Genomic DNA, 10,423 nt, shown 5'->3' with positions numbered 1-10,423 from the left:
CAACTTTTTATATTAAAATATATCAACATCTACAGTACCGAAGAAATTTAATATTAAAATATATTATAGAATGCATGTAATAATATTGATTTGGTATTAAAAACATTGATATTTTCCTCTACAATCTTGATCAAACCTTACAAAGTTTGACTTCAACCAAAGCTAATATACAAAGTAAAAAGGACTGGAGGGAGTATGACTGAAGGCAGAGTTAGATATTGTTGGTTCTGACTAGTACAATATTTCTCCACTATTTGCACCATCGAAAGAAAAAACTAGGTCTATCTTTCGTCATTTTATTTAAGAAAAACCCTATATTTTTTAAAACATGGACGGACGAGGCACGCGTGCCTGTGTGAATTATCGAGACAATGATGAAGTATGTATAAAAGACTCTCGAAAAGAAGATCGATCCCATCACATATGTATGCCGATCGGTATGTGTGGTGTAAACGTTGCTCTCAAGCAAGAAAGAGTCGACGCACTGTTTGTCGTACATGCACAAATTGATTTTCATGGCATCTAGAAGGAATTCATTTTTTCGGTAAAAAGAACAAAAAATGATCGACGTCCGATTACATTTATCGTACATGCAGAAATTGATTTTCATGGCATCTAGAAGGAATTCATTTTTTCGGTAAAAAGAACAAAAAAGAAATCAAGGGCATTCCGAGAATTGAACTGGGGACCTCTCGCACCCTAAGCGAGAATCATACCACTAGACCAAATGCCCTTCGATGTTCTGTTTTCCGAAAGTAAAAACTTATTATATTACTATGATACATGCGTGAGTGCTGTCCACACGATGATCTGAATCTTTTCTTTTTTTCTAGAAAACACGACGACCTGAATCTGAGATGGCAGTCAACTCTCTTGTGGATTCTTGTTTCAAAAAAAAAAAACCCTCTCTTGTGGATCTGGCCATCATGCGAGCTTACATGACATGCACTCACAGTGATTGACAAACAGTTCAGAAAAGTTCGCCTAATAGTTTGGCATGAAGGGAGTATGTAATCTCCGTTGCTCCGTAGCCTAACAAACCTACCCGATCTGTACAAATATCCCTGGATCAGCAAGTTTGCCCTTCTATATACACTAGCCGAATGCCCGCGCGTTGGCATGGAATAACAATTCAAAAGGATAAGCATAGCATGCAGATTTTGACTGCGTTGCGGGCAAATATCTACATACACTTGCTTCTCTCCCTATATATACAGGCAATGACCTCACGCCACTTGAGTTTCTTTCCTTGGAACATGTGTTATATTATGTTTATTTAAGTCGAACTTAATTAACTTTGATTACATTCATAGAAATATCACCATTTACAATATCACATAGCTATACATTTCTCAAATTTTCTCTTAGTTATATTTTAGCTATTCTATTCTGTATAACATTATAATTGATGTGTTGAAAAAAAAGTGAATTGTTGGTGTAAATATGACGTTTACACAACTAAATATGCCAGTGCCGCCCAGCTATCCCGAGTGTCCCTTCTACGTCGTGACTCGTGACGGTGTCACCTCCCCAGTGCCGGCTCCCTCTAACTCCCTCATCCCATGTTGCATCTCCACGACCATGGCACTGCGTTAATTGCGCATTGCCCGTAGTGGCGGAGGTAGGAGGTGGCCAGCAGTGGCCTAGCCCTCCCCAACATCTTGATTTTCCCGCTATCATGCATATGAACGGTGGAGTATTGCCGCCTCTGAGCGAGTGCCGCTTCGAGCTACCAAAATCAATCAAGGTGAGCTCATGAGAGGTTGAACCCTACGAAATAGAAAGGGTTGGCAGTACTCGAAAATTAGTGAAGCTATAATAGATGGGTGCTTGTTGGCTCATTCATATCTCTAGCCCCTATTAACATATTTCTCTCAACAAGCAAGCACACCACTTCATCATGCAACATACATGGAAAAAGCTCCACCTCAACATGCAAACATGCATGTCCTAAAAACATGCAAACATATATGAGAATTTCCATTCTATTATACTAATATTTTACAACTATGCAATAATCAAACACAATACATCATATGCTAGCATGGAGAAGATTGGAAGTGGCGAGATGGTATTCGTTTGGAAGAAAAAGTTCGTCAGCGAGTGGTGGGATCGAAAACCGTGGGAGTGATGACATGGCATCATCAGAATGTAAGAAAATTCCAGAATGGGATGCTACTTTTTAGGAATAGCGGATACTATATATAGAGGCTAACGGACGCTTCGGCCGTGTCATTTTCACTGATGGGATTAACTCTCTTTTTCTTTAGCAGATTACTGCGGTTGTTTTTCGGGTTTTATTTGCGCTAGCTTGGGTTTTAATGATGGTCTAGTGATGTTTTTTATACATATATCATGTTGGGACGTTGGTGTTGGAGACGATATTTATTCTGAGAGGAGAGTGGAGTTGTTCGTTGCATGACTGTGGTGTCCTTTACATGTTTTTGACCGCTCGTGGTGGTTGTGTGAACCCACTCAGAGCTCCTATTCCACACTGAAACCTTGACATTGCTTCTATGTTGGACGGCCCACGAAGCTCTCGCTCGCTCAGCTCGGCTTCCTGCCCCACTCGCTCTCTTATTTTTTTCACTTGTTCCAGTACAAGCTCAAGAAAAAACAAGCTATAAATTTTCTTATATGCGAATTTTATAATCAGAAGATGTTAATGGATTTTTTACAAATGTCCGTGAATTTTTAAAATACTTGTGGATCTCAAACATTGTTTACGAACTTGAAAAAAAAGCTTCGCAATTTAACACAGACTTTAAAAATGTTCATATATTTTTAAAATATTAACAAACTTTAGAAAATATTTAAGTTAATGACTAAAATGTGAAAAATAAATTACAATGTTTTTAAAAAATAAAAAGGAATAATTGGGACTAGGAAAGATAGGAAAAATAATAAAAATATCCAAAATCTGAAAATTTTCAAGAATTTTAAAAAACTTCACAAATTCAAAAAATTTCAAATTTTGAAAAAGGTCATCAATTTTGAAAAAAAATCTTTGAATTTGAATAAAAGTTCGTCAATTTTAAAGAGGCAAATACACCAGAGGTACAACAAGTTGCACTTGATGACCACTTTGGTGCTTGATGTTGAAAAATACACAAAACTGATGCAAAAACTTGTGTTTTGGTGCACGTACGGTTCAAAAGCCAGATGTCGCCGTGTACAGCGCCACCTCGGCGTGACAGCATGGCGGCGAGTCCTATTGTCAGTGGCTGGAAGCCTTTGGGCGGGATGGAGTTTGGTCTTTTTTACAAATACCACCCTGATTTGATGCGGGCGGGCTGGAGTTAACTGAAACTCATCTATATGCGTACACATTGCCCTGTTCTGTGCGCCTCCTCTGTTTCGTTTCTCCTTTTCTCCAGCGATCAACTCGAGGCGGAGACGGCACTGGCGGCCCTCGAGCACCGACGGTGAGGTGATGACGGAGGAGCCTCGGCGCCGCCCGCCCGGCGAGGAAGCACCACGCTATGGCGAGTCCTTTCTGCCCTTTCCGACGCCTCTCTGACCCCTCTCTCAGCCCTGCCCGTACCATGTTTTGGTTAGGGCAAAAGTTGTACTCGATCATGTCGTGGAGATGATTTATTTTTCGAGTTCTGAGTGTGGTATGATTAGCTATGGTTCCACAAAAGCATCGAGGCCCTGAAGATCTGATTCTTCTTAGGGTTTATCTTGGGTTTATAAAGTTGGTAGTTTTGTCATAGGATTTCGTTGAAGATCGTCATGAAAAATAATTTCAGTGGTTAAATAGGACCATGAGATGTCTAGGGACATTCTTTTGCCCATATGGTTATCAATGTGTGCAGGTAATATGAGAGATTAATTCAAACTGAATGTACACTTGTAACTGATTTTTTTGGCAGTGTGTTAACTGAATTTTTGCACAACAGCTGAATGTAACTGAACTTTTGAACACATGAATTGTAGATAGTTTCAGTTAACAAAGATTGACAGAATAACCTATGGTTAGAGACAATCTTCTGCTCTCAAGGTTGACAATATATGCAAAGGGATATGCGAGAATAATTCAAACTGAATGTACGCATGTAACTATTTTTTGGACAGCTAGTTAACTGATTTTTTTACAGTGTATTAACTGATTTTTTTCGACGGTGTGTAGTTAAACTGATTTTTTACTAGTTTCTGTTTACACTTTCAGTCAACAATCATTTTAGATAGGTTTAGTTTACAATTTGTTTTGTTTAACTGAATACACATTTATCTTCTTATTTGAAATGCATATTCATTTCTCTGTTTTCCTATTTGTTGTGTTAACTGCATATGCATTTATCGGTTAGCTGAACTTGTGTGTTAACTGAATTTGCAGGGCCTTTTGATGGTCTTTTTACTGTCCAGATACACCATAAAGGTTTCTTTTGTGGTAGTGGAAGCAATATGACATATCTTGACTATGAAGTGGACTTCTTTGACAATTGTGATAGTGACACTTGGTCTATATTGTGGATTGATGACTTCCTCAAGTAGTTGAGCTATGACAGAGGTGTTTCCAAGCATGACATATATTGGTGTCAACCTGGCAAGTCAGTAGCAGATGGTCTGAAGCAGATTACATGTGATGCTGACATACTGTTAATGATTGGTGCAACAATTGAGCACAAAAATTTGCTCCTCATTATTGACCATGGTGATACACTGCAAACTCTTACTGGAGATGCTGTCACGGCATATGGAGTTCCTAAATTGCCCAAGGTTATCACTCCAATCAAAGACAACAAGGGGAAACATAATGTTAGCTTTACAAAAGAGGCCATTTTCACAGAATTTGCTTCATCTGGTGAAGGTCCAAAACAGAAGAGAGCAAAAAGAGATAGGAGGTTTGTTTCATTTGGTGAAGGTTGTAGTTCCTCAGGTACTGGTGTTGGTGATGAAGAAATTGACGAAGGATGGTTGAGCAGTGATACAGACCAACAAGATGCAGGCATTGAAGAAGAAACTGATGAGGAATTTCATGACAGTGACTTTGAACCAGATGTGGGGGATGATGACTTGTTTGATCAGAATGTGGACAAGGATGTGGATGATCACAGAGAGAGGGAGTTCATACCAGACATAGAAGCAGAACTTCCAGAAGATACACTTGACGACTCTCACCTGAATCTGTCCAAAGAAGAAAAGGAGAAGTTAAAATACAATTTCAGAACATTTAACTCAGCTACTGATTTGAATGCACCCACCTTCAGGCTTGGAATGGTTTTTGCTGACATGAAAGAACTGAGACTTGCAATAAGTGCATACAGTGTTAGAAACAGAGTGAAGCTGAAGAAGACAAGGAATACTACAACTATATTAGTTGTAGTGTGCAAACCAGGATGCTCTTGGCAATTGAAGGCAGGCAAGGACAATAGGACAAACAGCATCCTCATAAAGAAGTTTAATGGAGTACACACATGCACCAAGGCTTGGGATCTGAAGGTGTTGACTGCACCTTTTCTGATTAGAAAATTCAGAGAAGAGTTCGGAGACAATGAGAAAATGTCTCTGAAGAAATTTCAAGATAAAGTACAGGTTGAAGACAACATGATTCCAAAGAGAAGCAAGCTAGGAAGGGCAAGAAGGGCAGCGGTTGGGGAGATTAGGGGTGAAGATGATGACCAATACAAGTGGCTGTGGGATTATGGGCAGGAGCTTAGAAGAAGCAATCCTGGCAGCACATTTGTCCTTTGCACGAAGCAATTGACTAACGAGAAAACTAAAGTGACAAGAGACCATTTCTGCACTCTTTATTGGTCACTGGATGCTTGTAAGAGAGGGTGGCTTGCTGGTTGTAGACCCATCATTTTTCTGGATGGTTGTCATATAAAGACCAGGTTCAAGGGCAACATGTTAACAGCTATAGGAATTGACCCCAATGATTGTATATTTCCCATTGCCTTTGGTTTGTGTGAAGTGGAGTGTACTAGCAGCTGGGAATGGTTCTTGGCATCATTGAAGGCCGATCTTAATATATTCAACACATCGTCCTACACAATCATGAGTGACAAGCAAAAGGTCACTACTTGCTATTTCTCTTGACATTGCTTTCATTTGTGTACACTCATTTTGTGACAACATTCCTCTTACTTAAGTTGTTTGCTTGGTAGGGTCTAATAAATGCTGTGCAGAAGGTATTCCCACATGCAGAACACAGATTTTGTGTTAGGCATCTATACCAAAATTTCCACAAAGTGCATAAGGGTGAGCAGTTGAAGAATGATCTTTGGTCCATAGCAAGATCCACCAATGACATCGCATATCGGAAGAATATGGACCAGATAAAGTCACATAGTGAGGGTGCTTACAAATGGGTTGAGAAACTGGCTCCAAGAACATGGATAAAGGCCTTTTTTAACTCATTCCCCAAGTGTGATATATTGCTTAACAACATGTCAGAGGTATTCAACATGTTAGCTCCTCACTTCTCTTCCTTCGCATTCAAAAGTTTTTGCAACTAGCATTCACATTGTAGTAGTGCTAAATTATTTGTCTGCCACTCCTAATTAATTGTAGTTACATACTCGAGGCAAGAGAACTACCAGTTGTTTCAGCATTGAACAACATGGACATCAAGTTAACCAACAGAATTGTTAGCAAACAGAGAGAGTCAGACAAGTGGACAGGGAGACTTTGCCCAAAGATCCAGAAGAAGCTGGACAAGTTTATTGAGTGGGCAGCTAATTGTATGGTCCAAGAAGCTGGTGAAGGGGTTTTCCAGGTAAAATCCTTTAACAACACATACTTGGTGGATCTCAACATGAACAACTGTGACTGTAAAAGATGGGAGTTGTCTGGAATACCATGTCATCATGCTGTTGCATGTGCTAGGCATGAAAGAATTGAGCCTGAAAGCTTGGTGCATCCATGCTATTCTATTGAGAGCTACAACAAGGCCTATGCGTACAAAGACTTTTTATGATAATCCACATCAAATCAGGGTGGTATTTGTAAAAAAGATCAAACTCCATCCCGCCCAAAGGCTTCCAGCCACTGACAATAGGACTCGCCGCCACGCTGTCACGCCGAGGTGGCGCTGTACACGGCCGCATCTGGCTTTTGAACCGTACATGCACCAAAACACAAGTTTTTGCACCAGTTTTGTGTATTTTTCAACATCAAGCACCAAAGTGGTCATCAAGTGCAACTTGTTGTACCTCTGGTGTATTTGCCTCATTTTTAAAAGTTGCAAATTTGAAAAACGTTCATGGATTTTGAAATAAAATTTCATTATTTTCGAAATCTCATGAATTTGAGAAAAAGGTTCATCAATTTTAAAAATGCTCATCTATTTAAAAAAGTTCACAAATTTAAGAGAAATTAATAAATTTTTAAAAGGAAAAGAGAAATTAAAAAAGAAATATAAGTAGGAAAATAAAAATTAGAAGAGAGCCGGCCAAACAAAAAAAAACTGAAATTAAAACGAAAACCGAAAGTATTTTTAGCGTTGGAAAGAAGAAAGAAAGCATCCTGGGCACAAGAGGTTGGGTGTCCTAGTTGGTTATCCGTTTGGTACTAAAACCAGGAGGAAAGTTGAATCATGTCGACCGCTCATTGTTTGGAGTTTAAAAAAAAATTAATGAGCTGGCCTGAATAGGAGGGGGAGCTGTGCGCTGATTTACAGATAGAACTGTAACCGGCACTTAAGGCGCCATAAAGGGTTGGAGGGAAAGACGCCTGCATGTGCCATAGACGCGCGAGCCAAGGGACGATAACGCGGGCGTCCGTTGGGTGTCCGCACCGACGCAAATCAGGACCAAATTTGGGTCAAAATGGATCTAATATGGCAAAAAAACGGACAGCCATCCTTTTGCGTTTTCTATCCGCTTGGATCCAAACGGATATGGACGGACGAAATGCCTCAGATCCTTGGAGTTGGGCTAATCTCACCGGGTGGCCCCGGCCCATTCCCTCCTCGGATAAAGCCCGTAGCTGGACCATTGTGCACTGAAAAACAAATCAGTCCCCACCTCCGAGCGATCTGTAGGAGTACGTTGTGATAAAAAAAACCTGTAGGAGTACGTGCCAATGGGCAGAAGCAAGGGCGCCGCCGCCAGGCGAAAGAAGGCCGCCGCCGCTAGGAAAGCGATCGCCCCCAAGGTTGATGCCGACGTTCCCAGACACTGGCCCAGCCTCCTGCCGGAGCTGCTGGCGGACATCCACGACCGCTTGGGATTCTCGACCGCATTGCCTTCGCCGCATCCTGCGACGGCATCCTGCGACGGCGACGACTATTTTCGGCCGGCCCCGTGGCTCCTCCTCGCCGGCAAGAACGAGGAGAACCCAGCGGCCGCTACGGTCTTCTCCTTCGCCGATCGGTGCGCAGCGACGGTGCGTGCACCGTACCCGCGCGACCACCTCGTCCTCGGCTCCTCCCGCGGATGGCTCGCCACGGCCGACGACCAAGGCCAGATCTACCTCGTCAACCCCGCCACGGGCGAGCAGCACGCGCTCCCGGACATCACCACCATGGGCGTCTTCCTCCGCACGCCCTACGAGGGGTTCATCCTGGACATATGGCGCTTCATGGCCATCCGATTCGGCTTAGGGACGTCGTTCATTAGTGATTCCTCGAGGCGTCTGGTCTCTGGTGTACGGGGCGCAGGTGTTGACCGCCGACGAAATGCGTACGTCGTTCTACCGGAAGGTTGTCCTCTCGCCGAGTCGCCGGCCTCCCCGCGTCGCCCCGGCAGCTATGGTACGGCCATGCTGATCCTGGGCCCGGATTTCGGCGCCCCGGCCTTCGCCACGGCGGCGGACACTGCGTGGATGCTGGCGCCGTCGCTCGACGGCGTGGAGGATGCTATCCACCACAACGGCTGGTTCCTCTCCGTCTCCTACTCCGGCGTCGTGGAGGCGTGGCAAGCGTGACACTGAGTCCGGCGGTTACACGAGCGCGGCTGTCATGCCAAGGCTGGCCATTGAGGAAGGCGGCTCGCCATGCCATCGCAAGTACCTGGCGATGGCGCCGGGTGGGCGGTTGATGGTGGTGCTCAAGTACGCCCAGGTGACCAAGGGCAAGGATCTGTACGGCCGGTATAGGTGGACGTGCTCCTTCAAGGTACATGTCATCGGCGACGACGGGCAGTGGAAGGAGATGAGGGACATTGGCAACCTCGCGCTATTCGTTGGGGTGAACAACTTGTTGTGCGTGCCAACAAGTGAGCGCTCAGATATCAAGGCTGGCTGCATCTACTTCACTGACGACGAACCGAGGGTCGCCGCGCTTGGCAAGCCCATGGACTTATGGGCTGACGAGTCCGACGCTCGGGCCGTCGGGGTGTACCGCCTCAAGGATGGCACAGTAAAGAAGATGGAGGCGCTCGGGCACCACTACCGTACGTTGTCGGCACCACCGGTGTGGATCACGCCTTCTATTTCATGATATAGCAAGGTTGATCTGTTTCGAATTAGCTAAGTTTTTGCGCATGATCGCTAGCAAGGTACGATTTTACAAACGTCGCAGATGCGCGTGTGCGCCGGTTTTTTTGCTATTCATGTGCAAAATCATTTTGCCAAAATGCTACAGTAAAACTGAGCTACCTCCAGCAATGTTTGCATTGTTTTACCACCGAAGTAAAAGAGAAACTCCCTGTTAAGGATCTTCCTAGCAACAGGTAAAAAGGCTGAGAAGTATAAAATGTGTTCTCTCTTTTTCTCTCTGGGATATGCTGTTCTTAGGTTCAAAATGGGGGGAAAGAAATATGGAGGTTTGAGGTGGAAGGAACACGGATCAACATCCATTATTTTCATAGAAAATTGTATATGGCTGTTTCTGATCTTGGTTTTGTTTCCTGATTATATTATGGCAGTAATTTTTGGATATGATATATGCCAATTTTATGTTGTGATGGTGGGGGTGGGCGGGTGGCAGTGAAATGAATGATGCTGGGCCATCTCCTAGTTTTTTTTTTGAGCATCAGTACAGACACAAGCGCTCATAGATTTACGAAGCCACCGTAGGCGCCTCGTCGTCGACGGGAACGTCTCCTCCCATTGAAAGCGCATCGCCGAAAATCCTGAAATAAATCCAGAAATAATGCGAGCACCAGGATTTGAACCCTGGTGGGTTGGGGATACCACTGTCCACCTAACCATCTCAACCACAGGTTGGTTCGCGGCCATCTCCTTGTTGATTGTTAATTCATTGGGAAACGCTTCTTATCTATAATCTGATACACACGCAGCGTCAGACCAGACCAACACCGTCGATGCAATTGAAATCTGACGGCTAACAAATTGTGCTTCTTATGAAAAAAAATCGGCAGGGAAGTAATCACCGGTATCCCCATGCGGGAAAAAAATTCAGGTCTCACGGATTAGCAGGTGAGACCCATCCTGATGGATGACACGTGGCATTCACAAATCACAAAGCATCCACCCCACCCCCCACCTGAAATCAGGGGGGGAGAGATTAGAT

General features: G+C 43.5%; 1 non-coding gene across 1 annotated transcript; it reads right to left on the bottom strand.

The window, feature by feature from the left end:
- Positions 1-661: 661 nt before the first annotated feature.
- On the bottom strand, positions 662-733 carry TRNAP-AGG. The gene has a single exon. It is a non-coding gene; the product is annotated as a tRNA-Pro (tRNA).
- Positions 734-10,423: the final 9,690 nt, after the last annotated feature.

Source organism: Triticum dicoccoides, chromosome 7B (assembly GCF_002162155.2).
Source record: "Triticum dicoccoides isolate Atlit2015 ecotype Zavitan chromosome 7B, WEW_v2.0, whole genome shotgun sequence".
Taxonomy (NCBI): Eukaryota; Viridiplantae; Streptophyta; class Magnoliopsida; order Poales; family Poaceae; genus Triticum; species Triticum dicoccoides.
The sequence above is the reverse complement of the archived record's forward strand: the minus strand, read 5'-3'. Positions and strand labels throughout refer to the sequence as shown.